Source organism: Nycticebus coucang, chromosome 1, assembly GCF_027406575.1.
Source record: "Nycticebus coucang isolate mNycCou1 chromosome 1, mNycCou1.pri, whole genome shotgun sequence".
NCBI lineage: Eukaryota > Metazoa > Chordata > Mammalia > Primates > Lorisidae > Nycticebus > Nycticebus coucang.
In genome coordinates, this window is record NC_069780.1 from 89249520 (window position 1) to 89264963 (window position 15444).

The window sequence follows — 15444 nt, forward strand, 5'->3', positions numbered from 1 at the left end:
ATTTATCATCCATGTAGGTATTATCTGCAGGTGTTTGGACTGGGTTTTGTACTGAATAAAGGTTTGGTAAGTTGTCACAAAATAAATAAAATACCAACATAAAAACATCGCACTTTACAAGATCTCCCACCATACACGTCACCTGTTTTTTTATTATCATAATCAAGTGAATTTAGTGACCAGCTTGTTGAAGAAATTGTATCTGTCTGTCTATCTCTCTTGCTATTTATCTCTCTCTCACACACATCTCTATCTATCTAAATAACCATGCAAATATAGATGTGTGTGTATTGAATATGTTTATATTTTTAGTGCTTAGCTGAGTGCCCAATACTTATTTGTTGACTAAATATTTCTTGAACAGCTTAATATCTAATTTTAAAAGGGAAAAATTGAAATTACTAAAAGAGTAATAAAAAGAACATGTTATCACTGGGGCTACTATATTTAGAAAAGAAAATGCAAGGAATTTTAGAATTTCAGATACACAATGGATACTTGTTAAGTGTAAGTTTTCCCAAATATTGCATTGTATTTTGTCTGACAAGCTTAGTTATTCTGTCCCCCCTAAATACTAAATTTCCTATATGCCCAAGGGCTAAGGAATTTGAAGTCCAGAGAGACTATCAAGAGAACAGAGAGGAACTGCCAGGCTGAGTACTTTCTGAGGGAATGGCCGGGAGAAACCTTCCTGTCTCCCTAAGGATGGGTTGGTTAAGATGTAAGGGAATTCTTCCTGGTAGTGGACCAGTTTCTTCCTTTACCAAAAAACATTGTATATATTTAACGTGTACAACATGAGGTTTTGATATAAAAAGTGAAATAGCTACTATAGTCAAATTAACATGCCATCCCATAGAGTTATTCACTTTTTTGTGTGCATGACATGAACATTTAAAATCTACTCTTTTAGCAAAAATTCAGAATACAATGCACTATAGGCAACATTATTGCCTATGGTTCCCATATTGTACATCAAATGGCAGACTTGTTTCTCCTACATATCTGCTTCAGCCCCTCCTTCCTCTACCCCTGATAACCCCTGTTTTATTCTCCATCTCTGTATTTTAGTTTGTTTTTATGTGTTTGATTGTTTGTCTGATGTTTTCACATATAAGTGAGATCATTCAGTATTTTTATTTCCATGTCTGTCTTACGTCACGTAACACAGTTTCCTCCAGATTCATCTATGTGTGGCAAGTGGAAGAATTTCTGCTTTCTTTTTTTTAAAGGCTGAATAATATTTCATTGTGTGTATATACCACATTTCCATTTTTCTGCCAACAGACCCTTCTGTTGTTTCTACTTCTTGGCTACTGTAAACAATGGTGCTACAAAGAACATGGGGATACAGGTACCTCTGAGGCAGTGATTTTGTTTCCTCTGGGCATATACCCAGAAGAGAGATTGCTCAAATACCCAGTAGCACTATTTTTTATTTCAGGAATCTCAATACTGTTTCCCATCATGGGTGCACCAATCTGTATTTGCACCAACAGTGTATGAGGGTTGTGGTATTCTTTTTCTTCTTTACCCTTGTCAACAATGGGTTTTTGTCTTTTTGACAAATAGCCATCCTTCTAGACCAGTGATTCTCAACCTTCCTAATGCCGTGGCTCTTTAATACAGTTCCTGTGGGTTGCGACCCACAGGTTAAAAACCACTGTTCTAGACAAACTGTAAGATGATACGCGGGTTTTGATTTGTATTTACCTAATGATTAGTGATGTTGAGGCTTTTTTCATGCACCTGATAACCATTTTTATGTCTTTTTTTGAGAAATGTTTATTCAAGTCCTTTGCTCATGTTTAAATTATTTATTTTTCTGCCATTGAGTTGTTTGAGTTTGAAAATGCAGATTTTTCAGCTCTAATAAACACTTACTGGGTCAGAAACTTTTGATTGTGCAGCCCAACAAGCTTTGCCTTAACAAGCTCTTCCAGTGAATATTTAAGTTTGACAACCACTGTAGTTGTTTTATTCACAACAAGACGGTTTAAGTACCTTAGAGACTGAGCCAAGCCTAATTTTTGGCATTGCATGCTAGGTGCAAAAGTATTTTGTTTTAATACTTTGGTTAACTAGAATAAAAACAAGTGAAATGTGTAAATTTTTAAACAGGGTAAAATGGAAAACAAAGTAGAAGGTGAAAAGATTAGAGATATTTGATACCAGAGAGAAATTATAAGAGGCTGTGAAGTCCTTATAGCAAAACCCTAATGAAAGGTCAAAAGGTGAATTCCAGATTTGGTTTGATGTTGAAACTACATATTTGTTAAATGACTGATCTCAGTTACCAAAGGCAAGGCACCTAGATTTAGAAACCAGCTCTAACGTGTACGAGATGTGAAAATGTGGGTGAGCCACTTCATCTTTCTGTGCCTTAGGGGTCTTAATTAATGTAGTGATAGCAAATCCTGCTTCATGTATTGTTGAAATTATTCAATGATAAGTGAAGAGCTCACTACAGTTTATGGCACATAGCCAACCTGCCCTCTCCTTGCCCCCAAATGTTAGATTCTCCTTTTCATTATAAACATAATACATTACCATAATGATGACAGAATCACGAGAGATCAAGTGAAATATTATTAAATTATTAATTAATGTCCAATTTCTTTAAGTACTAAGTTTGACAGCTGATAATCTCTGACATCTCACTTTGTCATGTCCCATTTGTGTGTGTGTGTGGTGGAGAGAATGCATCTTATTCCTTCAAATGCATATTTTGGGTTATCATTATCTTTCAAATTTATTTTTAGAACAATTTTTTGTGAAACCATAGATAAGTCCAAAATTCATGTTATTTTTTAATATGAGTTGCCTCATGAAATCATTGCAGCACAGAAAGCTCAAAATATCAACAAAGTGTTTGGAAAGGCTATGGCTAACGAATGTACAGCACCTCAACGGTTTGAGAAACTCCATTTTGGTGATTTCAGTCTTGAAAATGAGTCACATAGGTGACCTGAAACCAAGGTGGATAACAATGAGCTGAAAGCTACAGTGGAAGCAAAACCATCCCAACCTCCGTATGAATTAGCAGCAGGGTTTGACGTTACTATTCCAACAACATTGGGCCATTTGAAACAAAGCAGTAGGTAAAGAGGTTGGATGAATGGGTTCCAGACAAATTAAATAAGCATCAGAAGAGAAGTTGTCTAGCACTTTGCCTTTCTTTGGTGTTATGGCAAAAGACGAACTAACGTGATGAAAAATGGATTATTTTTGACAATTACAAGCATTTGGAACAATGGTTTGCAGTCCAAACATAAACGTAATACATCACCATAATGATGAAAGAATTATGAGAGATCAAGTGAAATATTATTCATCGATAACTGAAAACTGAAACTGAATATTCATCAAAAAGAGCTAATGGTGTCCATGGTCTGGAGCTGGTAATAGCCACTACAGCTTCATGGCACCTGGTCAGTTGATTACAGCAGATGTCTACTGCAACCCATTGGACAAAATGCAGAGGAAGCTTGTGACTAAGCAGCTGAGATTGGTCAGAGATAGGCCAATCTTCTTGCAGGACAATGCTAGACCACAAAACGCTACTCAAACGACAGAGGCTAGATTTGGAAATTCCCTGGACTTGGAACACTCTGTCGTCCACTGTATTTACCAAACTTTGCACTAACTTATTACCGTTTCTTCCAGGCTTTGGACCTCTCTGTGCAAGAAAAACTATTTAATTTTCAACCAGCTGTGGAAAACACCTCTTGCAATTACCTTGCCACTCACTCTCCAGGCTCTTTGCTGCTGGCATAAACAAGTTACCGATAAGACAGTAAAACTGAGTTAATAGTTTAGGCACATGCTTTGATTAATTGTACTTCCCCTTATTTGAGATAAAATTAACTAAGCTTTTAATTTGAATTAGACATTTTATATTTAGTGACCTAAATAATATTCTACTTAAAAATATTTTAAAATAAATATTAGTGATGTCAATTTTGAAGATATTCCTTTATGATGTTCGGATGTTTGCAAACGGAAAATACATAGTAAAAAAAAATGCAAGTTTTGTGCCTGAATTACTTCGTTGACTCAAATTATTCTACTTGTTATTTCTTTTCTCCACTTGACCTCTTGTTCACCTGTCCTCGTCAGTATTCCCATGCAATGAATGGCTTCTTTGACTCCAAAGAAAGCAAAACCTAATGTACACATGAGTGACCAAAGCCAATTAAAATTGAATATTCACAGGGGCCAACGCCGAACTGTTAGTCTTTCTCTACCTCAAGAAGGTCTAAACACTCCTCAAGTCTCTACCTCCAGTGAGTTTAAATACTCACTAAGTAAAGAATAGGACTTGTTAGTCTTTCTCTGCCTCCAATGGGCCTAGAGATTCATTAGGCAAAGAATAGGACTCCAGTGTTTCTTATGGTTCTGTGAAGCCTTCCTTCCAGATTGTAGAAGATACCCTCTGACTTCTTAGGAGGCTTCCAGCAGGTGAGCTTTGGTCTTTTAATGGGTGGCCTGCCCACTACCTCCTGAGCTGCACATATATCACTTCCTGAATGAAGCCAGAATGTTCATCAAGCAGGACTTATCTGCACGTAACGGAACTCCCTTACCGTACTTGCGGCTGTCATCTGTGTGCAAGTGTTTTAATAAATCCCTGCTATTAACTCCACTCAGCCTGGTTCCTAGCTGTGTTTTCCATCTGACATGAACATCCATACATTTAACCCTGGTTACTTTTTAATAAAATAATGATTACCTATTTTTCATATATGAGTAAACTATAGCAATAGGGTGTTGGGTAAGTTTCCAAAAGAGAGATAGTTGGAGAATTCTGGGTTGTGTTATGAAATCAGGCAGTTAAACTCCAAAGTCTGTGTGTTTAACCGCTGGGCCGTGATTCAAGCCACTTGAAGGAAGATTGTTTACAAAGTAATATTGATTCATCGCCATAACAGCAATTCAAATATTGACATAACATGCAGGACATCTGTTCAAATTTAGATTACTGAATCACACAGATATAGTACAGACCGCCACAGATGGTAAGATTAGACCCGGCTAGCTGATTATTCAAATGGTGGTGTCTTCTCTCAAAGCACTAATGTAAGTTCTCTTCTTGTTATGAAGATAAAAATCTCTTTTCTGTCTTCATCCTGACTGTTCAGCTCTATATTTAATTTCCACATGTAATTTCTGAGGATCTGAAAAATGTTAACCTCTTATTTTTAACTAAGCGGCTGGAAAAAACTGATGTTACACATCTTTTCTCTGATCATTAATTTCACTTAATGGAATAAATATAGTAACGCAAAACCTGTTCAATTCAAAGACAAGCAATTTATAAGGAAAAGGTTGAGAGGAACATTTTGATAGGACAGTTACTTCTTTCATTAGGATCTGAGAACTAGAACACTCACACTGTCAGCACTTTTTCCCACATGGCCTGGCCAATTTCCACCTTTCAATATTTATGTCCATGGACATTTCAGAGCCTTCTTATACACTAAATTTAAATTTTAAAATAATCTTTAAAAGGAGAAAGACTCCCTTAGGCTGACAGATGGAAATGAATATACAAAGACCTCCTTTTGTTCTCAACTGAGACAGAATTGCCCTGATTTCTCTACCTCTTAAGTAACACTAACTTTTAATGTAAGTTTTGTTAGGATGCCTGTTTTCATAAATTAGCCCTTCTAAGTGACAGTAACAGTAATTGGAAATTTAGCAAGTTCCTTTTTACTAAGGTTCAGTGGTGTTTTAATTAAGAAAGTACCATGAAAAATTGTTAGTTTAAAAATTGTCAACCATAAGCTGTGTAAGCCCAACATAATAGGTTGCTCTCCACACAGTATAAATATCGTTCATATAAACAAATATTTAATTCTCCTAAGAGTGCACAAAATTGCTAATAATATAACAGAATTGGTGAATAATGTGAGGTCTATTTTGGTCATATTTTTAGGTAGTTGACAAGTTTATCATAGTCTGTGTGAATATATTAATTTCAGTTTCTTTCAAGAAGAGTTTGGAAATACTAAGAACTATTAGAAAATAATGATAAATGGCAGTGGTTGTGTTCCATTAAACAGCTGCAGAGATTGGAATTAGGTGATGAAAAATGCTTATCTTGTCAAATTTATGAAAATTTAAAAAAGAAAATAAAACACTACTTTTAAAATTCCAACCTTAAAAAAAAAAAAAACCCTGTTGTAAATATCTTCACATTTGCATTGTTGTTGTTCATGCATTTATTGTTGGGTGGGTGGTTCTGGGAGGACAAGAATAAAGCAAAAGTACATATTTCCTATGTGAACTCTATTATTTCTCTTTTTGAATATTTTTATGGCCAGTCTCCAGCATAACTGGCAACCAGCAGGGGGTTCCATTTGAGTTTATTTATCCTCTCAATGCATATTTATTTCGTGGAGAGATGAACAGGGCCTGACAAATTCTTACTTAGCTTTATGCTTTCCTGGGGTCTGGGATTTTCTGTAAAGGGAACAATCCTCAGAGAAATATGAGAAAGAATCATATCTGCAGTGTCCAGGGGTTCTTCTATTTTATAACTCTATGTTCCTGATGGGAAAATAAAACTGTCTTCTTTCAGACATTCTAGGTTCTAGATTTAAAATCTTCTACCCTACACAATGTTCAGCCTTTGACAAACTATAATCAGAATTTTCAATATGACTGATGCATTTTTGTGAGATTGTAGCTCAATATTTCATTTTATTCTGTGTTATGTGTCAATATTTACAAGTATCTTACCTAGTTAGTACAGTATGTATAATAATAATAAAGCTTTTTGAAAAAATGTCTACACGTAGCCAGCATTACATCAAGTTTTTTGAACGCTTGATGAGCTGAGGTTGAAATAGATGAGGGACAGATTAAAAACAGATCCCTGTTGTGTCTCTGGTACTAATATGCTTCCTTTTCTTTGGGAAATAGCTAAGCTATGGCATTCTTTGCAGATGTCTTCTCTTTGTTTGCACAGCATTTAGAGATAGAAACTAACTTTGGAGCGATACTCAAGCCGCAACAGTGGGTAAAATCACGACGTTACATGTGACATCTGTGTATTCTTCTGAAAACATTTAGATGATGTGCTATTCTTTACAGGGAAAGAAGATTGTTCTAGTTGACCTTTAGTATTTTCTTCATTGGAAAAATAATGAATACTTTTAATTCTTCCTTCACAAGTACTTGAAGATGCAACTGCATCATACCTTTGTTGCCTTGGTTATGTCTAAACCAGGGGCAGCCTTTGGTCAGGAAATGAAAGTTAACTGCTTCCCATGACAGGTGCTTCTGGGACTGTGATTATGGTCACTCTCACCTGAACATTTCTCTAACCTGTCAATAGAAAGGACTTCTCTGTATTAGTATGCATGTGTGTGTGTAGATATTTTTCCTACCTTAATGCAGTAGGCACACTTACAATCATCCAAAACAGAGGACACGGGCAAACAGTGAGATCAGCAATGCACTCAGGAAAAGCGATAAAGGAAACTGTCAGTCTGCTCTGCTCCTATTTCCAGCTATTATTTAGTTGGGAAAAGTAAGATAATAAATTTACCATGCAAGGTCTGCCAATTAAGTTTGTGAACTTGCCATGGAACATTTTTTTCAGAGCACTGTCCCAAACAGCTCAAGAAAGTTTTGTACCTTTCATCTATCAATGTCTTACACCTATCTCTGTGTCAACCTGTAGTCTGTCTTGCTGACTGGTGTTCATTGTCATTGTGTGTTTTTGTGTGTTGTTGCAAGAATGGCAGAGTTTGAACTAGAGCAATGAACAAACATTACATTTTTTGTTAAACTTCATAAGAGTGGAAGTGAAATCAGGGACATTTTATGGTGATATCACATTAATGGTGTGGTGATAATGCCATGAAGAATATACCGGTATACAAATGATGATGATATCACCTTGATGGTGATGGTGATAATGCCATGAAGAATATACCGGTATACAAATGGATTAAATGTTTTTCCAAGAGGAGAAAGAGTGTGAAAGGTCAGAGTGGCCAGTAATGAGCACAAGTAATGAAAACATTAAAAAATTTATCAAATTGTGCATCAGAATTGTCAGCTGATGTGAGAAGCATAGTAGAACAGGTAAACATTGGTAAAGACACAGAAAAATCATAACTGAAATTCTTGGCTTGAGAAAGGGTATGCAAAATGGTCTCGAAGGAGTTCATCAATGAACAAAAACAAAGGAGAGTTGGAGTTTGCTAAGATCTTTTGGAGAGGCAAAATGATGTTTTGGGCAATATTATCCCTGGAAATATAAGTGTACCAATACGACCCTGAAACAAAGCATCAAAGGCAAAATGGAAGTCAGCCAATTCTCTAGACCAAATATTTCCATCAGTCCAAATCAAGAGTCAAAACGATGTTGCTAACCGTCTTTGATATCAGAGAGATTGTCCATTATGAATTTGTACCAACTTCACAGTTAACAAAGTTTAGTATTTGGAAATTCTGAAAAAGACAGACAAAAACAACCTAAACTTCTCTCCAATGACTTATGGCTTTTGCATCACGACAATGCACCAGCTCACACAACACTCTCTGTGAGGGAGTTCTGAGCCAGTAAACAAATAACTCAGTTAGAAAAACCTGCCCTGCTCAACATGATTGTGTCCCCATTGACTTTTTTCTTTATCCAAAGATAAAGGAAATATTGAGAAGAAAAAGGAAGCCATTTGATGACAACATAAAGGGTAATTAATAAGATGACAGCACTGAAGGACATACCAGACGGAATTTCAAAATTGCTTTGAGGGTGGATGAGGTGTTTGTGTCAGTACTTCCCAAGGGGAGTACTTTGGAGGTGACTATGGTGATATACTGCAGTTAGGTTTGTGGCACTTTTTCAAGGATTTTTGCAAACTTAATCATTAGACCTTATTTGAGCAGCGTTTTTAAGCCTGTGTGTTCTATCTTTCCTAATCCAATGGTATTAATTATATTTATTATTAGGTCAATACCTAGGCAGTCCTTCTGTATTTTAATAAATTGGTATGTGCTATGTCTCAAAGAGCATCTTCAATTCATGTATTAAGGCTACTAAAATATAGGAAACAAAGACTATAAATTCCTCTATTGCTTAGAAGAATTGTATTTATATATGTAAGGGAGATTGAAAAACTTACTCTGTTCTAGCAATAATGACATTCACCATGTTAGTATATTTTCACAAAAGAAGGAAGAGGCAGAGGAAAAGAATGCCTCTTGTGCCTCTTGAAATTTTGCACTCAAAGATAGCTGAATTGAATATATTTTGTGATTATAATTTGAAAATGTTGAGACTTAATAATGCATTGTCTTTGAAAAATTATTTTTCTTCTATTATTATGGTAAGAATCTATAAGGAAAATTAAGATATAAAAATATTGAGTTTTGAGCTTTTTTGGCATCTTAGCTTTTAGTATATTTTCTGCTTCTTGGTTTACAAATTTAAAGATGAGTTAATTTGATGCTGTGTTCAAAGGAATACTACATTATTTCTGCCAAAGTCAAAAATTACTTAAAATTTTATTCTATTTCAGTGATGGTTGTGCTAACTATCCCTGGCTTAGTGATTTATTAATTGGGTAAAATTCATCTTCTAGTGTTATAAGGTTCAGATTCATGCTAGAAATATATATATATATATATATTTTTTTTTTTTTTTTGTAGAGACAGAGTCTCACTGTACCGCCCTCAGGTAGAGTGCCATGGCATCACACAGCTCACAGCAACCTCTAACTCTTGGGCTTATGCGACTCTCCTGCCTCAGCCTCCCGAGCAGCTGGGACTACAGGCACCCACCACAACACCCGGCTATTTTTTTGTTGCAGTTTGGCCGGGGCTGGGTTTGAACCTGCCACTCTCGGCATATGGGGCCGGCGCCCTACTCACTGAGCCACAGGCGCCGCCCTTATTTTAAAGGTTCTATATGAATAAATCATTGGTGTTTAATTGGTTGCAAATAATAAATAATTTCTATTGTATTTAATATCTACAAGTCTATATAACACTGAAGATAAAATATTCTGTATTGACTCATCATAATAGTGAAATTTGATAGTTTCAAATTCTGAAATATTAAAATATACTTATAGTGATATCATTTTTATGACAGAAGTAAATTTTCATGAACAGATTTTTTTTATTTGTAAGATACTGACCAATAATTTATATAAAAAGTACTTAGTAGTTTCCAGTTTCTGCCCTGTAAAATGACTAATAACTTGGTTTAAAACAACTCAACTGTATTACCCCAAAAGTGTGGGTACACTGTGGCTCATGTGAGCCCTCTGCTTTGATTTCCACGAGGCTGGAATAAAGCTATCTGCTAGGCAATGTTATTTTCTAGAGACTTTAGTGTTAAATCTCCTTCTAAGCTCCTTCAGGTTGTTAGTCATATTCAGTCTTTGCAATTATAAAACTGAAGTCCCTTTTTCTTTCTAGACATCAACTGGGGACCACTTTTATCTTTTAGAGGTCTCTTCTGTGGTTCTTGCATGTGGCACATCAAAGCCTTACTATGTTCATAGTAATATTCACAATAGCCAATAAAAAAATAACCCAATATCCATTAATAGACAAATAGATGATTGTATAACAAAAAGTTAGAACTTACACTATATACAAAAATTAACTAAAAATGGATCAAACTTATACTATATGCAAAAATTAACTCAAAATGGATCAAAGACCAAAATGTAAGAAACATAGCTACAAAGCTCTTAGAAAAAATATACGCAGAAAGCTCCTAACAGTGAATGTGGCAACGATATCTTGGCTATGACACCAAAAACATAGACAAGAGTGAAAATAGGTAAATTGGACTACCTCAAAATTAAAAACAAAACATTTGTTCATTAAAGAGCTCAGTCTACTGAGCAAAAAGTTAACCTATGGAACAAAACAAAATATTTGCAAATCATTCCTCTGAAGACAGGTTACTATCCAGAATACATATTGAACTTTTATAACTCAATAACAATCACAGCAAAAAGTAAATAAATTGATTAAAAGTGGTCAAAATGCTTTAAGAGACATTTCCCCCCAAAAGACATACAATTGGCCAGAGGCATATACAAAAATGTTCAACATACTAATCATTAGCAAAATGCAAATCAAAACTACAATGAGACTTCAGTTTATTCCCTTTAGTATGAACATAATTTTAAAAGAGGGCCCAGGGAGACTGGGTGTTGTTTAGGATATATAGAAAGTAGAATCCTTGAAATTCTTGTGCACTCTCGGTGTGAATGGTAAATGATAGAGATGTTATCATAAACCGTATAGTGGTTCTTCAGAAAATTACAAAAAGAATTAAAGTATTTCTGTAAGAATTGAAAATAGGATCTCAAAGAGATAGTTGTATGCTGCACTGATAGTAGCTTTATTTCACAACAGCCAAGCAGGGAAAATAATCCATGGAAATAGATTTGTGGGTAAACAAAATGTGGCATATATATAAAATGGAATATTATTCAACCTAGAAGGAATAAAATTCTGAACTACAAGATACTGTGAATGAACCCTGAATATTTTATACTAGGTGCAAAGCCAATCACAGAAGGATAAATGCCATGTGATTCTAATTAAACAAGCTACTTGAATAATTCATTGAAACAAAAATTAGAATGAAGGCTGCTAGGATCTGTGAGGAGAAGGACAAGGGAAATTAATGGTATGAAGTTTAAGCTGACTAAAATGAAAAAGTTCTGAAGATGGATGATAATGAGGCTCACAAAACAATGTAAATGAGCTTAAAAATGGTAAAGTTGCTAAATTTTATTTTATGTATATTTACACACAATTTTAAAAGAATTATACAGAGTCAAATATTTCAATCATTAATTCATAGACACTGGAGTAGTCAGGACACATTAGTTTCAGTAAAAGTTTCACTGCTTACTCATTGATGAGGCTTGAAAATCAGTCTCCTTAAGACTCACTTACTGGGCAGCGCCTGTGGCTCAAGGAGTAGGGTGCTGGTCCCATATGCCGGAGGTGGCGGGTTCAAACCCAGCCCCGGCCAAAAAAAAAAAAAAAAAGACTCACTTACTACATCCTTAAATGATAGTAATTTAAAATCATGAGAGTTTTGTGAGATGGAATGTGATGTGTGTGAAGTATTCAGTCCAATGAGTGGCTGATAGAAAATAGTCAACAAAATTATTACTGTAATAATATTATTTCTGGTTTGGGGGGTCTATGATGAGTAAGGTTATTATAAAGTTATTACCCTAATTAGAGAATGCAAGAGAAAAAAAAGTTACATAAAAAGACAGCCACAATGATAGATATATTCACATTAAGTAGCTGAGAAGAAAACTCAGAAAACTGAAGTTTGGAGACTACCTTAGGAGAGAAGGTACTTGATCAGAGAAATTAATTTGTGGTTGGTACAGTGAAATGTCTCTATTTCCTAGAAAACTAGGCTCTGTACAACAAGCTATGGCTAGACAGAAATAGTCTATGACATGTGGCTATATGATCAAAGTGACCCTGTATATGCTACTTGGTGTCAGTGAGATAATACTGATTTGTTCTAATATTAAATATGTTAGATTTAATATTAGATTTTGTTCTAATATTAAATTATGTTAGAATTAATTATAACAATATTAATTTGTATAATTTATATAATAATTATTTATATTAACTCCTTAAGATACAGAAGCTGCTAAGGCATTTTAGCTATAACAAAAATAGTCATGGTTATTGAGATCAAATGGCATAAATATTATGCCTAAGCACTCAATATTAATATATCAACCACAGAAACCACCTAAAAAGCAACAGCACCCTTAGTGCCTAGGATGTGTCAGTCCTGCCCTAAGAATTTCACATGAATTTTCTCCTCTACAAAACCTCCCTCTATTGCCACCACTGTATAGGGAGTGCAAGGCGATTAACTAAAGAACAAGGAATGTGGGTGGTATCTGCAGAACACTTTTTTGCTGACAGGAAATGTGAGAAGAGCAAGAGAATTCAAGGAAGGAACAACCACAGCGCTCAAAGGAGGATTAAAGAAATACAATTTCACTAAGTCAAACAGAGAGAGAGTTAAATATATACAACCTATGATTTTGTTTTTGCTAGATAATCAAACTATAACAATATTTTATAATAAAAAAATTTTTTTTAAGTTTTCCTTACATGTTGTTGCCAAGCATTCGAATTACTGAAAGACTGGTACCTGGTGACAGGATTTTAATGGACTTTCTATATACACTACAATTGAATCCAAATTTCCCTCACTCAGTTTTTCCTGAAACAAATTGCAAAGTTAATCTTAATATGGCTCTACTGAGAAGGGAGTGAGTTTTGCATGGTTTATAGTATCTCTAAGAGCATAGAAATGAAATCATAAGCAAATCATTTATCCAAAATCCTATTTACTATTTATATCATGACACAGCTTGAAAAAACAAAAATGTGTCATTCATCATGGTTAAATCTATTGAACTCTTGAGAACACTATATTGAGAGGTCATGCTTCTATGGCAAATCAGAAAATGTCATGCATAATAAGTCATGTACACATTCTAATAGGTACACATTCTATTAGTTAATGTGCCTAGACATCATATTTATCTTAGAATTAAGTCTATTATAAAATAGAATATATATAAAGAAACAAATATTTCCAATTGGTTCTTAGTGTATTTTGCTGAATACAAGTTAAAGGTGAGGATCACAGTTCCCAAAACTGCTATTGGTACTACTTAGAGAATGTTTCCAGCAAATGGATAAAGTGTTGAAGTAATATTTGACAATAATGCCTGGAAAATACATGAATTTATTATAAATAAAAATTGGAAACATTTTTCTCTCAGAATTATAGATCCTTCGTTTTATGTTAAAGTACCATGAAATGGCAATATAACTGAAACTTTGAGAAAGGTTATTTATTTGCAAACTGTGTTTTAGACAACATTGGTTCTATAAAATATCAATAATGGATGTTTCATTAAAAAAAAAAATGTGGGACGAGTATAATTAGAAACACTAACATTGGTCTTCAGGAGACCTGGAGAAGAATGAAAGTGACCAGATACTAAGAAGGGTAGCCAGTAGGAATGGATAAAGTGGAGATGATCACATGGTTGAAGCTTTCCTTGACTTATTTATAGGACCAGTGAGCCAACTCATAGAGGAAGTTACCAGGGAGAGGTAGCTAAGACCATGAACTTTGGAACTACATTTCCTGAGGAAAAAATACAGCTTTCCTATTGTTAAAATTTGTGTCTTTGTCCAAATACTTCCAATTCTGTCTCAATCTCCCCACCCATAATTAGTAAAAAAACACTCTTACATAAAAATGAAATAAACTACCACATGAGATTTTTTTTTTTTTTTTTTTTTTTTTTGTAGAGACAGAGTCTCACTTTATGGCCCTCGGTAGAGTGCCGTGGCCTCACACAGCTCACAGCAACCTCCAACTCCTGGGCTTAAGCGATTCTCTTGCCTCAGCCTCCCGAGTAGCTGGGACTACAGGCGCCCGCCACAGCGCCCGGCTGTTTTTTGGTTGCAGTTTGGCCGGGGCTGGGTTTGAACCCACCACCCTCGGTATATGGGGCCGGCGCCCTACCGACTGAGCCACAGGCGCCGCCCGACCACATGAGATTTTAATGAAGACTTAAAACCAGTATTTTGCAGCTTGAAAGGAGTATCTGGCACATAAAAATGCCCTTTAATAGTGATCTGTTGTCACCATGATTTCTCAGAGCACCTCTCAGGAGCAGCCTTCCATAGGAAAATGCAATTTTAGCAGATTTCCTTACTATCCTCTTCAGTATTTTCAGTAATACTCACTCCAGAATTTGTTTTTCCTCATGTAACTTCTGCCGGGTACTTGATTAAATATTTTATTGACTGAGAAGTATATATAACTGTTTAGGTAAGAGAAAATTGTATCCAAACAAGATTCAAAATCTCACCAAAATAAGATTGTGTTTTAGGAGTAGCAAGAGCCAGCAAAAAATTAGTTCTCAGATAGGTAAAACCATGTACACTTGTCATGAACTCTTACTGAGATTTTGGCAGGGTCAAGGGTGGGGGGGAGATATGAGACTACAGAGGGTTCTTTAGAATCACATAAATCCAACTCTCCAATACCCTATTCTCTAAACATACTAAACTGAATAATAAAGACTTACATTTAACAAATTGTTGTTGGAGGCAGCATGTTGTAGTGGAAACAGAATGAAGAAATCACAACTATGTGCTTAATTGTGGAAGGGTCATGAGAAACTTCTTTCTTTGCATCCTAACTTCCACTGTGGGGTTGTTGGGAGAATGCTAGTGGGTGTTTGTCCTTCGGGCACACAGTGTTGTGTGGCCTATATACTGGCGTATTATACAGCAACATGCTTGATTTGCAAGAATACAGCATCTCTAGAAACCGACAGCTATGCTTTCATTGTTTTATCTGAACGACCTTCTTGACAATCA

At 35.2% G+C, this 15444-nt stretch overlaps 1 protein-coding gene and 1 long non-coding RNA gene across 5 annotated transcripts in view; one reads left to right on the forward strand and one right to left on the reverse strand.

Annotated features, from left to right (window-relative positions):
* Positions 1–15444, reverse strand: part of FSTL5 (follistatin like 5) — a 778095-nt gene that overhangs the window by 418327 nt on the left and 344324 nt on the right. The gene's annotated exons all lie outside the window — the stretch shown is intronic.
* Positions 4992–15444, forward strand: part of LOC128581276 (uncharacterized) — a 47581-nt gene continuing 37128 nt past the window's right edge. The window contains exon 1 of the long non-coding RNA XR_008378787.1: positions 4992–5079. This is a non-coding gene — a long non-coding RNA (uncharacterized LOC128581276). The remainder of the gene's footprint in view (positions 5080–15444) is intronic.